Source organism: Stegostoma tigrinum, chromosome 13 (genome assembly GCF_030684315.1).
Source record: "Stegostoma tigrinum isolate sSteTig4 chromosome 13, sSteTig4.hap1, whole genome shotgun sequence".
NCBI lineage: Eukaryota > Metazoa > Chordata > Chondrichthyes > Orectolobiformes > Stegostomatidae > Stegostoma > Stegostoma tigrinum.
This window is the reverse complement of record NC_081366.1, coordinates 48,354,690-48,367,105: the sequence shown is the minus strand read 5'-3', so window position 1 is coordinate 48,367,105 and position 12,416 is coordinate 48,354,690. Positions and strand designations below refer to the sequence as shown.

Here is a 12,416-nt window from a genome sequence, read left to right as displayed (position 1 = left end):
GAAAGGATATATTGGCATTGGAGCTCGAAAAAAATTCACGAGGCTGATTCCTGGATGAGGGGGTTGACTTATCAGAACAGCTAAACACGTTACGCCATACTCATTAAAATTTAGAAGAATGAGGGGTGATCTTACTGTAATATATGAGATTCAGAGGGGCCTCAGAGAAGATCCTGAGATGGTTTTCATTAGTGGGTGAATCTCAAACTAGGGGTGCTAATACATATACATTTAAGACTGAGATGCAAAAGAAGTTCTTCTCCCAAAAGGTAGTGAATTTCTGAAACTCTCCACCCAAGAGAGTATTATAGAGGCTAGATAACTGAAAATATTTAAACAGGAATTAAAGAGATTTTGAAATATCAGGGAGTTCAAGGCTTCCATGAGCTTCTTTATTCTGAGGCTATGTCCTCTGGTCCTTGACTTTCCCATAAGGGGAAACATCCTCTCAGCATTTATGTTGTCAAATTTCCTAAGAATGATGTATGTTTTAATGAGATCACCTCTCATTTTCCTAAACTCCAACCTGTTTAGGCTTTTCTTTTAAGACAATACCAGGGATCAACCTGGTGAACGTTCTCTGAAGTGGCTCCAATTAATTTATATCTTTCCTTAAATAAGGTGACCAAGACCTCCAGATGAGGTTTCCCCAGCACTCTGTACAGTTGCAGTCAGATTTCCCCACTCTTGGATTCCAACCCACTTGAGAAAAGGGCCTACAATCCATTAGCCTTCCTGATTACATGCTGTACCTGTGTGCCAGCTTTGTGTATCATGCAAAAGTCCACTCAACTCCCCGTGTGTTGCAGTTTTCTGCAATTTTTCTTCAGTTAAATAATCTTCTGTTCTTTTGTTCTTCCTTCCCAAATGAACAACTTCGCATTTTACCACATTGTACTCCACTTAATTTTTTTAACCCACTGACTTAACCTATCTATATCTGTAAGCTGTTGTATCTCTTTCAAATCCTGCCTTTCCACTTTTTTTTTGTTTGTATCTCTCTGTGTAAAAGAAGAATTTTACAAGATGGCTAAAGTTTTAACTATTTGAGTTATACGCTGAGGGATCATAATTGTTTACTGAGTCTAGAGTCTATTTATTCGTAAAAATGATTTGTTATGCACAAGGCCCTAGTCCATGCTTACTGTCAACCTGGTTGTAATAGACAGGTAAGTTGGAGAATACTTTTGAAAAACTTTAACTTCTATCAACTCCAAGGCTAACAGTGCACTTCTCCTGTGAAGTGTAACGAAAGCGTAATAGAAAATCTAGCACAAAGCTGTTATAATGTTTCAAAAGATTCTTGTAAAAGAGTCACTATACTCAAAATCCACAACCTCCACCACTTGAGTGTTATGATTGCATTATGCATTCTCTACAGGGCAATCTCAGCAACACCTCCTTGCCAGGTATCCTTCACTTACAAGAAGTCGAATGGCAGAAATTTAATACAAACACTATCTCCTCCAATACTTACAATATGTCCACTGTCAGTAGACACATTTGGCAATTTCTTCATTGTTCCTGAGTCAGTATCCTGAAATTCAATATCTCAAGAATTGATAAAAGGGTGATTGCGATAGTGGTGGTCTTATTTTTGCGAGAGGTGAAGGTTAGTTTTGTACTCCACATTTAGTTTCTTGAAATGAAAGGAAGAACAGAAAACTGGGAATTCCTTACTTTCCTACTGATAGTCCAGCCATGAATCACACTAACGCATGGGTGAAATCTGAAGGTCAGACAGGATGACGGTCATTTCTGGGAACAAAATCCCCCAAAGTTTCATCTCTGTCTCAGAATAACTAGCAGATGAGAGCGAGAGGAGTTGTAACACAAAGCCCCTCCAAAGCCACCACCATCAACCGGATCAATCGCTAAAAACTGGCATTGTAAACATAGAATAAAAAACTAAACATAAGTTTTGGCATGGTAATAAAATGAATTTTCAAGCATTTATGTCAGTTGGAAATTACATATTGACACATAATATTTCATCAACATTAACAGGCAGGTGAACAGCATTCACTGTTTATGTGCAAGCGCAACAACAATTTCAATATTTTGCATCAGTTTTTACTGTGGAGAACGAAATGGAGTCTACAGAATGCAGAGAAATAAATTTTGATGTTTTAAAAACAGTTCACATTACAGAAGAGGAAGTTTCAGGAGGTCTTACAGAATATAAAGGTGGAATATAAAGATCCAGGACTTGATCTAATATATCCCAGAATGTTGTGGGAAATAAGGGAGGAAATTACGAGACCACCTGCAGAAATATTTGCATCATCTACTGCTACAGGTGAGATGCCTCTAACTTGAGGGTGGCTAATGTTGCACTTTTTTTAAGAAAGGTTGTAAGGAGTAACAGGGGAACTATAGGCTCATGAGTTCGGCTTCGGTTGTGGGTAAATTGTTGGTGGTTATAAAAGACAGGATTGATGGACACTTATGGAGGCAAAACTTGAATCGGGACAGTCAACATGGTTTTGTGCAAGGAAAACTGGGTCTCACAAACTTGATTGAGATTTTTGACTAAGTTACCAAAAAGGTTGATGATGGCAAAGTATTAGACGTTGTTTATCTGGATTTTAGCAAAGCCTTTGACAAGGTTTCATGCAGTAGGCTAATCAGTGCAGTTAAGTCACATAGGATTCGCGTGAGCTTGCCAATTGGATACATAATTGGCTTACTGATAGCAGACAGGCAGTAATAGTGGAGGATCGCTGATCGGACTGAAGGCCTGTGACCTGTGGTAATCCAGGGGGATCAGATCTGGGTCCTCTTTTGTTTGTCATTCATATTAATGATTTGGATGATAATATAGAAAGCATGATTAGTAAGTTTGCAGACGAGACCAAAATTGGTAGCATTGTAGACAGTGAAGGTTTTCTAAGATGATGAAGGGATTTTGATCAACTGGGTCAATGGGCTGAAAAATGGCAGATGGAGTAAAATCTGGATAAATGCAAGGTATTACATTTTGGTACAACAAACAAGAGTAGGGCACATACAACTAATAATAGGGCCTTGGGTAGTGTTTTAGGACAGAGGGATCTAGGGGTACATTTGCATCACATATAGGCAAGATGTTTAGAAAGGCACGCTTGCCTTCATTGCTCAGTCCTTTGAGTACAGGAGTTGGGACATTACATTAAGCTTGTACAGGACATTGGTGAGGCCTCTTCTGGAATACTGTGTCCAGTTCTGGTCACCCAGTTATAGGAAGAGTATTATAAAGCTGCAGAGAGTTCAGAAGAGATTTACCAGGATGTTGCTGGGTTTGGAAGGTTTGAGTTACAAGAAAAGGCTGGATAGGCTGGGACTTTCTCACTGGAGTGTAGGAGGTTGAGACGTGACCTGATTGAAGTTTATAAAATAATGAAAGGTATGGATGGAGTTGTTGGTAGTTGTCTTTTCGCTAAGATGGGGAATTTCAAGACTAGGTGACACATTTTTAAAGTGAGAGGACAGAAATTTAAAAGAAACATGAGACTTCCTTATAAAGTAGTGAATGCAGATACAATTACAACATTCAAAAGACGTTTAGCTGGTTATATGAGTAGGAAAGGTTTAGAGGGATTATAGGCCAGGAGTAAGCAGGTGGGACTATTTTAGTTTGGGATTATGTTCAGCATGGACTGGTTGGACCAAAGGGTCTGTTTCCATGCTGTATGACTCAATGAGTTTGTAATTGAACGCTGATACACAATTACATACAAAACTTCATAAACTGCTGCCCAAAATTCAGAACTCTGCCATTAGCTTTGTGTCATGCTAACTGTCCCACTATTGAAATACACAGGATGTTGTGAAATTATATTTCTCCAACAGTAACAAAGCTTGCCACAGAGTTAAGTTTTGCCCATTTCAGTCAGAATATCCTTTTAAAGATGTGCAAAGCACTCATTTAAACTGTTAACCTTTCTGGCTTTTAAACTAATACCTGTGTGAAGCGTCATTCTTTAGATTTTTAGTTTTGTTTTTAAATTTTTAAATGTCAAGTTTTAAATAGCTTTTCTAAAAGCAACCACATTTTTTTTGAACACACTTAAATCAAATTTTTCCTTCATTTTTCCTGTTCCTAATTGGGCATTGAATTTACTCACTTTAGTTTACATTTGCTTCTCTGTTAAAGATCATAGAATCCCTACAGTGTGGAAACAGGCCAATCGGCCCAACAAGTCCACACTGCCACTCTGAAGAGCATCCTATCCATGCCCCCTACCTTTTACCTGTAGCCCTGCATTTCCCATGGCTAATCCAACTAATTTACACATCTTTGGACTGTGGGTGGAAACCAGAGCACCCAGCGGAAACCCACACAGACATGAGGAGAATGTATAAATTCCACACAGTTGGCCAAGGGTGGAATCAACGCCAGGTCCCTAGCACTGTGAGGCAGCAGCGCTAACCACTGAACCACCATGTCCTTGTACTATTTCACAGTTTTTCAGTCTGATTGATTGTTGAGAAGATACAAAGTAGGTAACCCTGTTCATTCACCTACGAATGGTATTTCTAAATCATCACCTCAAACATTCAACAATTTGCCACGAAAATTTTTCTAAACATGCAAAAGCACGTCAAACTGACACCATGAATTGGCCTACCACAGCAAATTATGGTTCAATGTTTTGGGTTACTGTTGTGAGTTTCCATTAGGTACAGGGTACATTTGTAGCTTGACTCTAGAAGTTTTCCCTGCACGTTGTCTTTCTAAGTCTTTAGACCAAAGTAATTGTTCCATTTTATATAGCAGCATGATGCAAGTCATGCAAGTTCCCATTCTTATAATGGGTTCCATATTAACCCTGTTTATTTATCTTCCATTATATATCTCTGTTACAAGACATTTTGCAATCAATCACACAGTTTTACCTCTTGTAACAGAACAGTTTATAACAACAGACAAAATACAGGAATAAAGAAAAAAAGAGAAAACTTAACATTTTGATCACCTCACTTACCATCGCAATCAGATTTAAGAAAACAATTTATTCCAAATTAAGTTCCTGGTTGCGGTGAACTGTTCAAAAGGAATTGTGATTTTATACCATTTGTGTACTTCCACTTTTCCAATTGCCATGCAACGACTAGTGGCGCACTGCAGGGATCAATGCCTAGGTCCCAACCATTCACAGTATATATTACTTATCCAGATGAGAGAACTAAAATGCTATAATTCCTAGTTTTCAGATGACACAAAGTTTGGCAGGAAGATGAAGTGTGAGGATACAGGATTCAGTGTGATTTGGAAAAGTTGAATGAGTCAGCAAGTGCATGGTAAATGAAGTACAATGTGAATAAACGTGACATTATCCATTTTCATAGCAAAAACAGGAAGGCAGTTTATCTGATAGGCAATGTGTTGGGAAAGTGGAAGGAGCAACAAGACCTGCGTGTCTTGTACATCAGTCACTGAAAAGAACATGCAGGTATATGATGGTGAGTTCAACAAATGGCCTTCAGAGAGGATTTGAGCACAGGAGCAAGGATGTCTTGTCATAACTGAACAGGGTTATAGTGAGTACTGTGCGTAGTTCTAGTGTCCTTATCTGAGGAAGGATGTTCTGATTATGGCGGGACTGCAACTAAGGTTTGCCAGACTGATACCTGGGTGGCAGAATGATGTGGAGAGAGACTGGATCAGTTACTACTATATTCACTGGAGGTTAGAAGAGTGATGGAGAATTTCATGGAAACCTATAAAATTCCAACAGGTCTATACAAAGTGAATGCAGGAGGAATGTTCCTGATAATCATGGAGTCCAGAGCCAGGGGTCAATTCAAGGAAGTCAAACAGGAGGCTTTAGTCCTAAGAAGCCTAATACCCAAAACGTTGACTGCTCCTTTCCTCCAGATGCTGCCTGCCCTGCTGTGTTCTTCCAGCCTCCTGTTTGTCTATCTTGGGTTCTAGAACCTGCAGTTTTTTTTTGTCTCTAGTCAATTTAAGGATATGGAGTTGGCCAATTAGGATGGAGAGGAGGAGAAATTTCTTCACCCAGTGAGTGGTGAGCCTCAGGAAATCTCTTTCAGAGAAACAGGTTGAGACCAAAATTTTGAATGTTTGGAAGAATGAGTTAGATGCAATTCTTCAGCTAAAGGGAACAAAGGATATGGGAGAAGATGGAAATAGCATACCGATATGAATGATCCATCGTGACCATATTGAATGGTGGAGCACGCTCGAAGGGCCAAATGGCCCACTCTTCCTCTTATTGGCTATGTTTCTTTGTATCCACAGGTACCTAGCCCAATCTCCAAAAATATTCTGAGCTAGCCAGATACTGAAATGTTCAACAGAGCAGCATGGTGTGTAAAGTGAAGAAATGAATGAGTTTTAAAGGTAAATAAATTGCTAAAATAGGGATGCATAGATCTTGAACGAATAAGATAACATAATATACAGGGCAGTCACACACAGTCAGTCAGACTTGAGGAGACTTTTGAGTAATTTTCTCTGGTTACGATGTGACTATATTCACAAAACTGAAGGTTAGATGGATGTGTAACCAAACTTCCATATATCTAAATTCTTTTAAACAATGCAAATCTTAAAACTTGTATTTAATAAAAGCACTATGGTAGCAGTAATATGTGCATATTTAAACCAGCCAGCGATTGTAGGAAAAATTCGATTCAATCCAAAGTATAAAAATCAAGAAAGCTTACCGTCATTAATATTGATTTGCAGAAACAGATATTCCCGCCAGTTGGATCAGTGTATTCAGGTCAAATTGAACCTTCGTCTTGAATGATTCAAATATAACAGCAAACTGAAGCAGTTGTAATTAGGCTACAAGTTATCGCACCAGTCTTCCAACAAGTGATCTTGATGAACCGGTTTTTCTCAGTAATTCCTGAAACTGCACTTGGATGCCATTATTGAGGACCTTAAACAATGCAAGGCGATTGTTTTCTCTTCACGCTGCACGCTCGTGCCTGGAAATTAAAAGTACAGATTTATACCTGGTCATCATAAATAGAATTAATTATGGGAATAATTACAAACCAATAACAACACCAGCACAAATTATTTTCTTAAGGGTCCCGACTCGAAATGTCAACATTCCTGCTCTTCTAATGCTGCCTGGCCTGCTGTATTTCTCCAGCTCCACACTGTACTTACCAGCACAAATCTATTCAAATGAAGTTTGTACACTTTTCTTCCCCCCAAAATGCTTCATTCTGAATTTCAAAACATTGGAGATAGCAATAAAGAATTTTTTTTAAAAAAAGTTCATTTGTGTGCCTATGTCAGGATGAAGTGCATTTAGATAACACATGCATATAGAGTTAATGTTTCCAGAAATTTAATTGAGATTCCTGCGATTATACCGGGATCGAGTCTCACAATTGTTTGTCAAATTGCAGTTTGCAAGCTCAAAGGATAGGCACTAACTTTGCAGACGCCAGTTCTCGTATTCCTCTTGGACATTCCTGGACGGGCCCATTCAGGCTCACCAACAACCACAAGCCGGGCCCGTTCAGGATCCCGTATAGCAATTATGAGTTTTAAACAGGAAACAGGAAAAAGCTGCAAAAGCGGCAAGGAGAAAAGAAAGCAGAAACACTGTGTACTCAACAAGTCAACATTCCTTCGACAAAATTTATTGCGAAAGTCTACGAGAATGCAAAGTACACTTGTTTGTTGAAATCTTGCCCAATGCGTTCCTCTGTGTAAACTTACAATTCTTCCGTCTATGGGCTTATGTAGGACAGAGCTAGTGTTCTTACCTCAACGCGCAAGAAGTCTAGGTTCAAGACTCACCCACCACTCCTCGTTTCACAGGAGTTATTTTCAAATATCTACAATTCCTCTTCTAAAGTTATACTTGTATTCCACAGACTCCACAGCGCCGACAAATAAACATTCGACGAGGAGATCCCCGATGGATAATTCACACCGTGTTATCTCAGATTCTCCAGCATCGGCAGTTCCTACCATCAAAGAAGCATGATCTTTCTACTTACGTTCTGCTGGATGACCTCCACCTCACTCCCTCTCCCACTCACTGATTATCTGCTCTGTTACCACTCCTCCTCACCCAGCTCACCACCTGTCCAATTCAGCAACCCCTGAGGTTCGCTGCTTCTCTCCATCACCAGCCCTCTGGCTCCTGCCTGTTCCTTTACCGACCTTCTAGCTCACCATCTCTCCACTCACCGATCCTTTGAATCATTGCCTTTCTACCTCATCGTAGTAAACCATACAAAACGCAAGGTGAATTTTAAAAATGTTGATTTGCTTCGCAGAAAGGCGGTTTTTTTTCTTTTGCACAGGCTGCTGCTACACAGATACGACTTGGCGAGCTTATTTGCTGGGGACTGGGCAGCGGGGATCTCCAGTAGGGGACTCAACGCAGAAGTCTTTCCATTATCCATCGGGGATCTCCCCGTCGAATGTTTATTTGTCGGCGCTGTGGAGTCTGTGGACCATGTATAAATTGGTTATTTGAAAGATCTTATATTTGATTGCACTTCAGCCTTACACTCCCGACCCTTTGGGCATCCGGTGCAGAGGGGTCTGGGCAAATCAAAGAACCGCTTCATGGGCCTGCTCCTGGGTTTGGTTAGGCTGACGAGCCAGGCTGGGGTCATATCTGTTGACGAACCCCTTTCTGCTTCCTTGGAGAGGGGCTGAAGCTCTTGATGCCTTTGGGGGGGGGGGCACAGCGTGGGATACACTGCTTTATTTCCAGATGACTTTGTCCCTTCACACTCTCCCTCACTCCCCATCCCATCACGTTCGGTGGTTCACATTATCCACAACGCGCTTTGCACACAACCCTCTAGTTGACTGTACTGGTGGCGGTTAATTGTTTTTTTAAAAAACGTTACAATGATTTCGTGGGTAAGTCATTTACTTGTGCGTGATAACACTTCTGAATGTGAGAACCAACGAAGCAGGCACGGCTAAGGTGGCAAGGTGTGGAGCTGGATGAGCACAGCAGGCCAAGTAGCATCTTAGGAGCAGGAAAGCTGATGTTTCGGGCTTAGACCCTTCATCAGAAATGGAGGAGTGGAAGGGGGGTTCTGAAATAAATAGGGAGAGAGGGAGAGGCGGATAGAAGATGGACAGAGGGGAAGAGAGGTGCAGAGGAGACAGTCAAGTTGAAGAGGCGGGGATGGAGCCCGTAAATGTGAGTGTAGGTGGGGAGGTAGAGAGGAGATAGGTCAGTCCAGGGAGGACGGACAGGTCAAGGGGGCGGGATGAAGTTAGTAGGTAGGAGATGGGGGTGCGGCTTGAGGTGGGAGGAGGGGATAGGTGAGAGGAAGAACAGGTTAGGGAGGCAGGACGAGCTGGGCTGGTTTTAGGATGCAGTGGGGGGCGGGGATATTTTAAAGCTTGTGAAATCCACATTGATACCATGGGGCCACAGGGTTCCCAAGCAGAATATGAGTTGCTGTTCCTGCGACCTTTGGGTGGCATCATTATGGCACTGCAGGAGGCCCAGGATGGACATGTCGTCTGAGGAATGAGAGGGGGAATTGAAATGGTTCATGACTGGGAGGTGCAGCTGTTTATTGTGAATCGAGTGTAGGTGTTCTGTAAAGCGGTCCCCAAGCCTCCGTTTGGTTTCCTTGATGTGGAGGAGGCCACAACGGGTACAGCGGATGCAGTATACCACATGAGCAGATGTGCAAGTGAACCTTTGCTTGATGTGCAAATCTTCTTGGGGCCTGGGATGGGGGTGAGGGAGGAGGTGTGGGAGCAGGTATAGCACTTCCTGTGGTTGCAGGGAAAAGTGCCGGGTGTGGTGGGGTTGGAGGGGAGTGTGGAGTGGACAAGGGAGACATGGAGAGAGTAATCCTTCTGGAAAGCAGGCAAGGGTGGGGAGGAAAAAATCTCTGGTGGTGGGGTCGGATTGCAGATGGCAGAAGTGTCAAAGGATGATACGCTGGATCCAGAGGTTGGTACAGTGGTATGTGAGGACGAGAGGGATTCTCTTTTGGTTGTTATTGTGGGGATGGTGTGTGAGGGATCAGTTGCAGGAAATGTGGGATACACGGTCGAGGGCGTTCTCGACCACTGCGGGCGTGGGGGGGGTAGACTTTGCGGTCCTTGAAAAACAAGGACATCTGAGATGTACGTGAGTGGAATGCCTCATTCTGGGAGCAGATGTGGCGGAAGCGAAGGAATTGGGAATAGGGGATGGCATTTTTGCAGGAAGATGGGTGGGAGGAGGTGTATTCTTGGTAGCTGTGGGAGTTGGCGGGCTTGAAATGGATATCGGTTTCTAGGTGGTTGCCCGAGATGGAGACAGAGAGGTCCAGGAAGGTGAGGGAGGTGTGAGAGATAGTCCAGATGAACTTAAGGTTGGGGTGGAAGATGTTGGTGAAGTGGATGAACTGTTTGAGCACCTTGTGGGAGCATGAGGCAGCGGCGATACAGTCATCAATGTAACAGAGGAAGAGGTGGGGTTTAGGGCCAGTGTAGGTGTGGAAGAGGGACTGTTCCACATAATCTACAAAGAGGCAGGCACAGCTTGGGCCCATGCCCATGGCCACCCCCTTTGTCTGTAGGAAGTGGGAGGAATCAAAAGAGAAGCTGATGAGGGTGAGGACGAGTTCGGCTAGACGGATGAGGGTGTCAGTAGAGGGGGACTGGTCAAGCCTGCAGGACAGGAAGAAGTGGAGAGCCTTTAGGCCATCTGCATGGGGAATGCAGGTGTATAGGTACTGGATGTCCATAGCGAAAGTGAAGTGTTGGGGACCGGGGAATTGGAAGTTAGAGGAGGTGGAGAGCATGGGTGGTGTTTTTTGTGTGTAAGAGTATAAAATTCAGAAGAACTGCAGATGCTGTCAAGAACAAAAACAAAGTTGCTGGAAAAGCTCAGCCGGTCTGGCAGCATATGTGAAGGAGAAAACAAAGTTAACATTTTGGGTCCGGTGACAGGAAGGGTCACCGGACCCAAAACATTAACTCTGTTTTCTCCTTCACAGATGCTGCCAGACCTGCTGAGCATTTCCGGCAACTTTGTTTTTGTGTGTAAGAGTATCTCTGGATATAAAGAAAATAAAGCAGACACTGTGCCCATAACAGCCTTTGCACATAATTATTCAGTTGGAAACATAGGTGATTTATTAGTGGTGGATAATAAATGAAAAAAAAACAAGAAAACCATGGTGATTTGGTGATGGAAATAAAATGTTCAGTCATTCGCAATAACACTTTGGAGTAAAGTCACCGTTCACTGTCTGTCGCAGGCTAGGGCTCGTGTATGTATGCTATGAGTTGTGGCTTTATTTTGCTGTTCAACAATAAGTGATGTCCCTTTAAAGTCAGACTTCCAGAGTTAATACACTTACTGACCCACCAGCTTGCTGGCTGTTCCATTCACCAAATTTCTCATTCACAATTTTGTGGCGTTATTGACCCTCCAGCTTGCTGCCTCTCCCATTTTCTGGTCCTCTGGCTCATTGCTTCTCTTGGTCTCAAACCTTCCAAATCAGTCACTCTCCCACTCCTTAGTCCTCCTGGTTACTGCCCCTCCTAATCCCCAAACTTCCAATTCGCTACCCTCCTACTCACCTACCCTCCCATTCCCTGACCCTCTGAGTCACTGTTTCTCCCGCTCCTTGTCATCACCAATCCTGTTCATTTGCCTCCTGGTCAGCACAAATCCTGCCTACGATCTTCCCTCTTTTGAAATTCATGTTCCCCACTTCTCCTGCTCATCATTTCCTTCCACCTAGCCCCAGGAGATGAACACATGAGGCTGGAAGAGTAGCTTTGGCAGGATTGTGGAGGTAAACTGCAATCTGTAAAAATAAGGCAGTGACAGAGAGGGTCAGCAGTGAGACGGAAAGTTCACAGAGACAGGAAGGGTGACAAGAGGGAAGATCTGCAAGAGGCTGCACTGGATAGAGGGGGTGTTAGAGAGTGGGAGGGTCAGTGAGGGGAAGAATCAGCAGTGACAGTGAAGGACGGTGAGATATAGTCAATGAGAAGGAGAGTCAGTTGTGACCAGAAGGATCAGAGAGAGGAATGGCTAGTAAGCATTAGTGTTGATGAACAGGAGTATTGGTGAGAAAGCAACTTCTTAAAAGCAAGAGTCAGCAACAACTGGGTAGATCAGTGAGAGGGTCAGCAAAAGGAAAGGTCACAAGTGGGAGGATTGTCAGGGAGAATGGTCTTTGACTGGTCGTGTTGGTGAGAGGGTCAACTAGAGGAAGTGTTTGGTGGAGGAGAGTCCTGCTTGTAACGTGGAGGTTCAGTGAGCGGGAAAGTCAGCAAAAAGGTGGGGCTAGTAGTCAAGAAAATCTGGTAGAAGAATGATCATTGGGAAGGAAGGCCAGTTAGAGAAGGGCTTGGTGACAGGTTTGATGAGAGGCAGAACTATGGGAGGGACAAGCCAATCAGTTGGAGGATCGATGAAAGAGTAGATTAATGAGAAGGAGGATTGGTGAGA

General features: G+C 42.9%; 1 protein-coding gene across 8 annotated transcripts in view; it reads right to left on the bottom strand.

Moving 5' to 3' along the window:
- arhgef37 (Rho guanine nucleotide exchange factor (GEF) 37) overlaps positions 1-12,416 on the bottom strand; it is a 411,845-nt gene that overhangs the window by 117,032 nt on the left and 282,397 nt on the right. For 6 of the 8 annotated variants that reach the window (XM_048543924.2, XM_048543923.2, XM_048543921.2 and 3 more), the window contains one exon: positions 6,673-6,942. The gene's annotated coding sequence lies outside the window, so the exon portion shown is untranslated. Of the gene's footprint in view, positions 1-6,672; positions 6,943-7,402; positions 7,524-7,771; positions 7,793-12,416 lie in introns of those variants that run through there. The other 2 variants (XM_048543926.2, XM_048543925.2) reach the window with 2 other exon arrangements.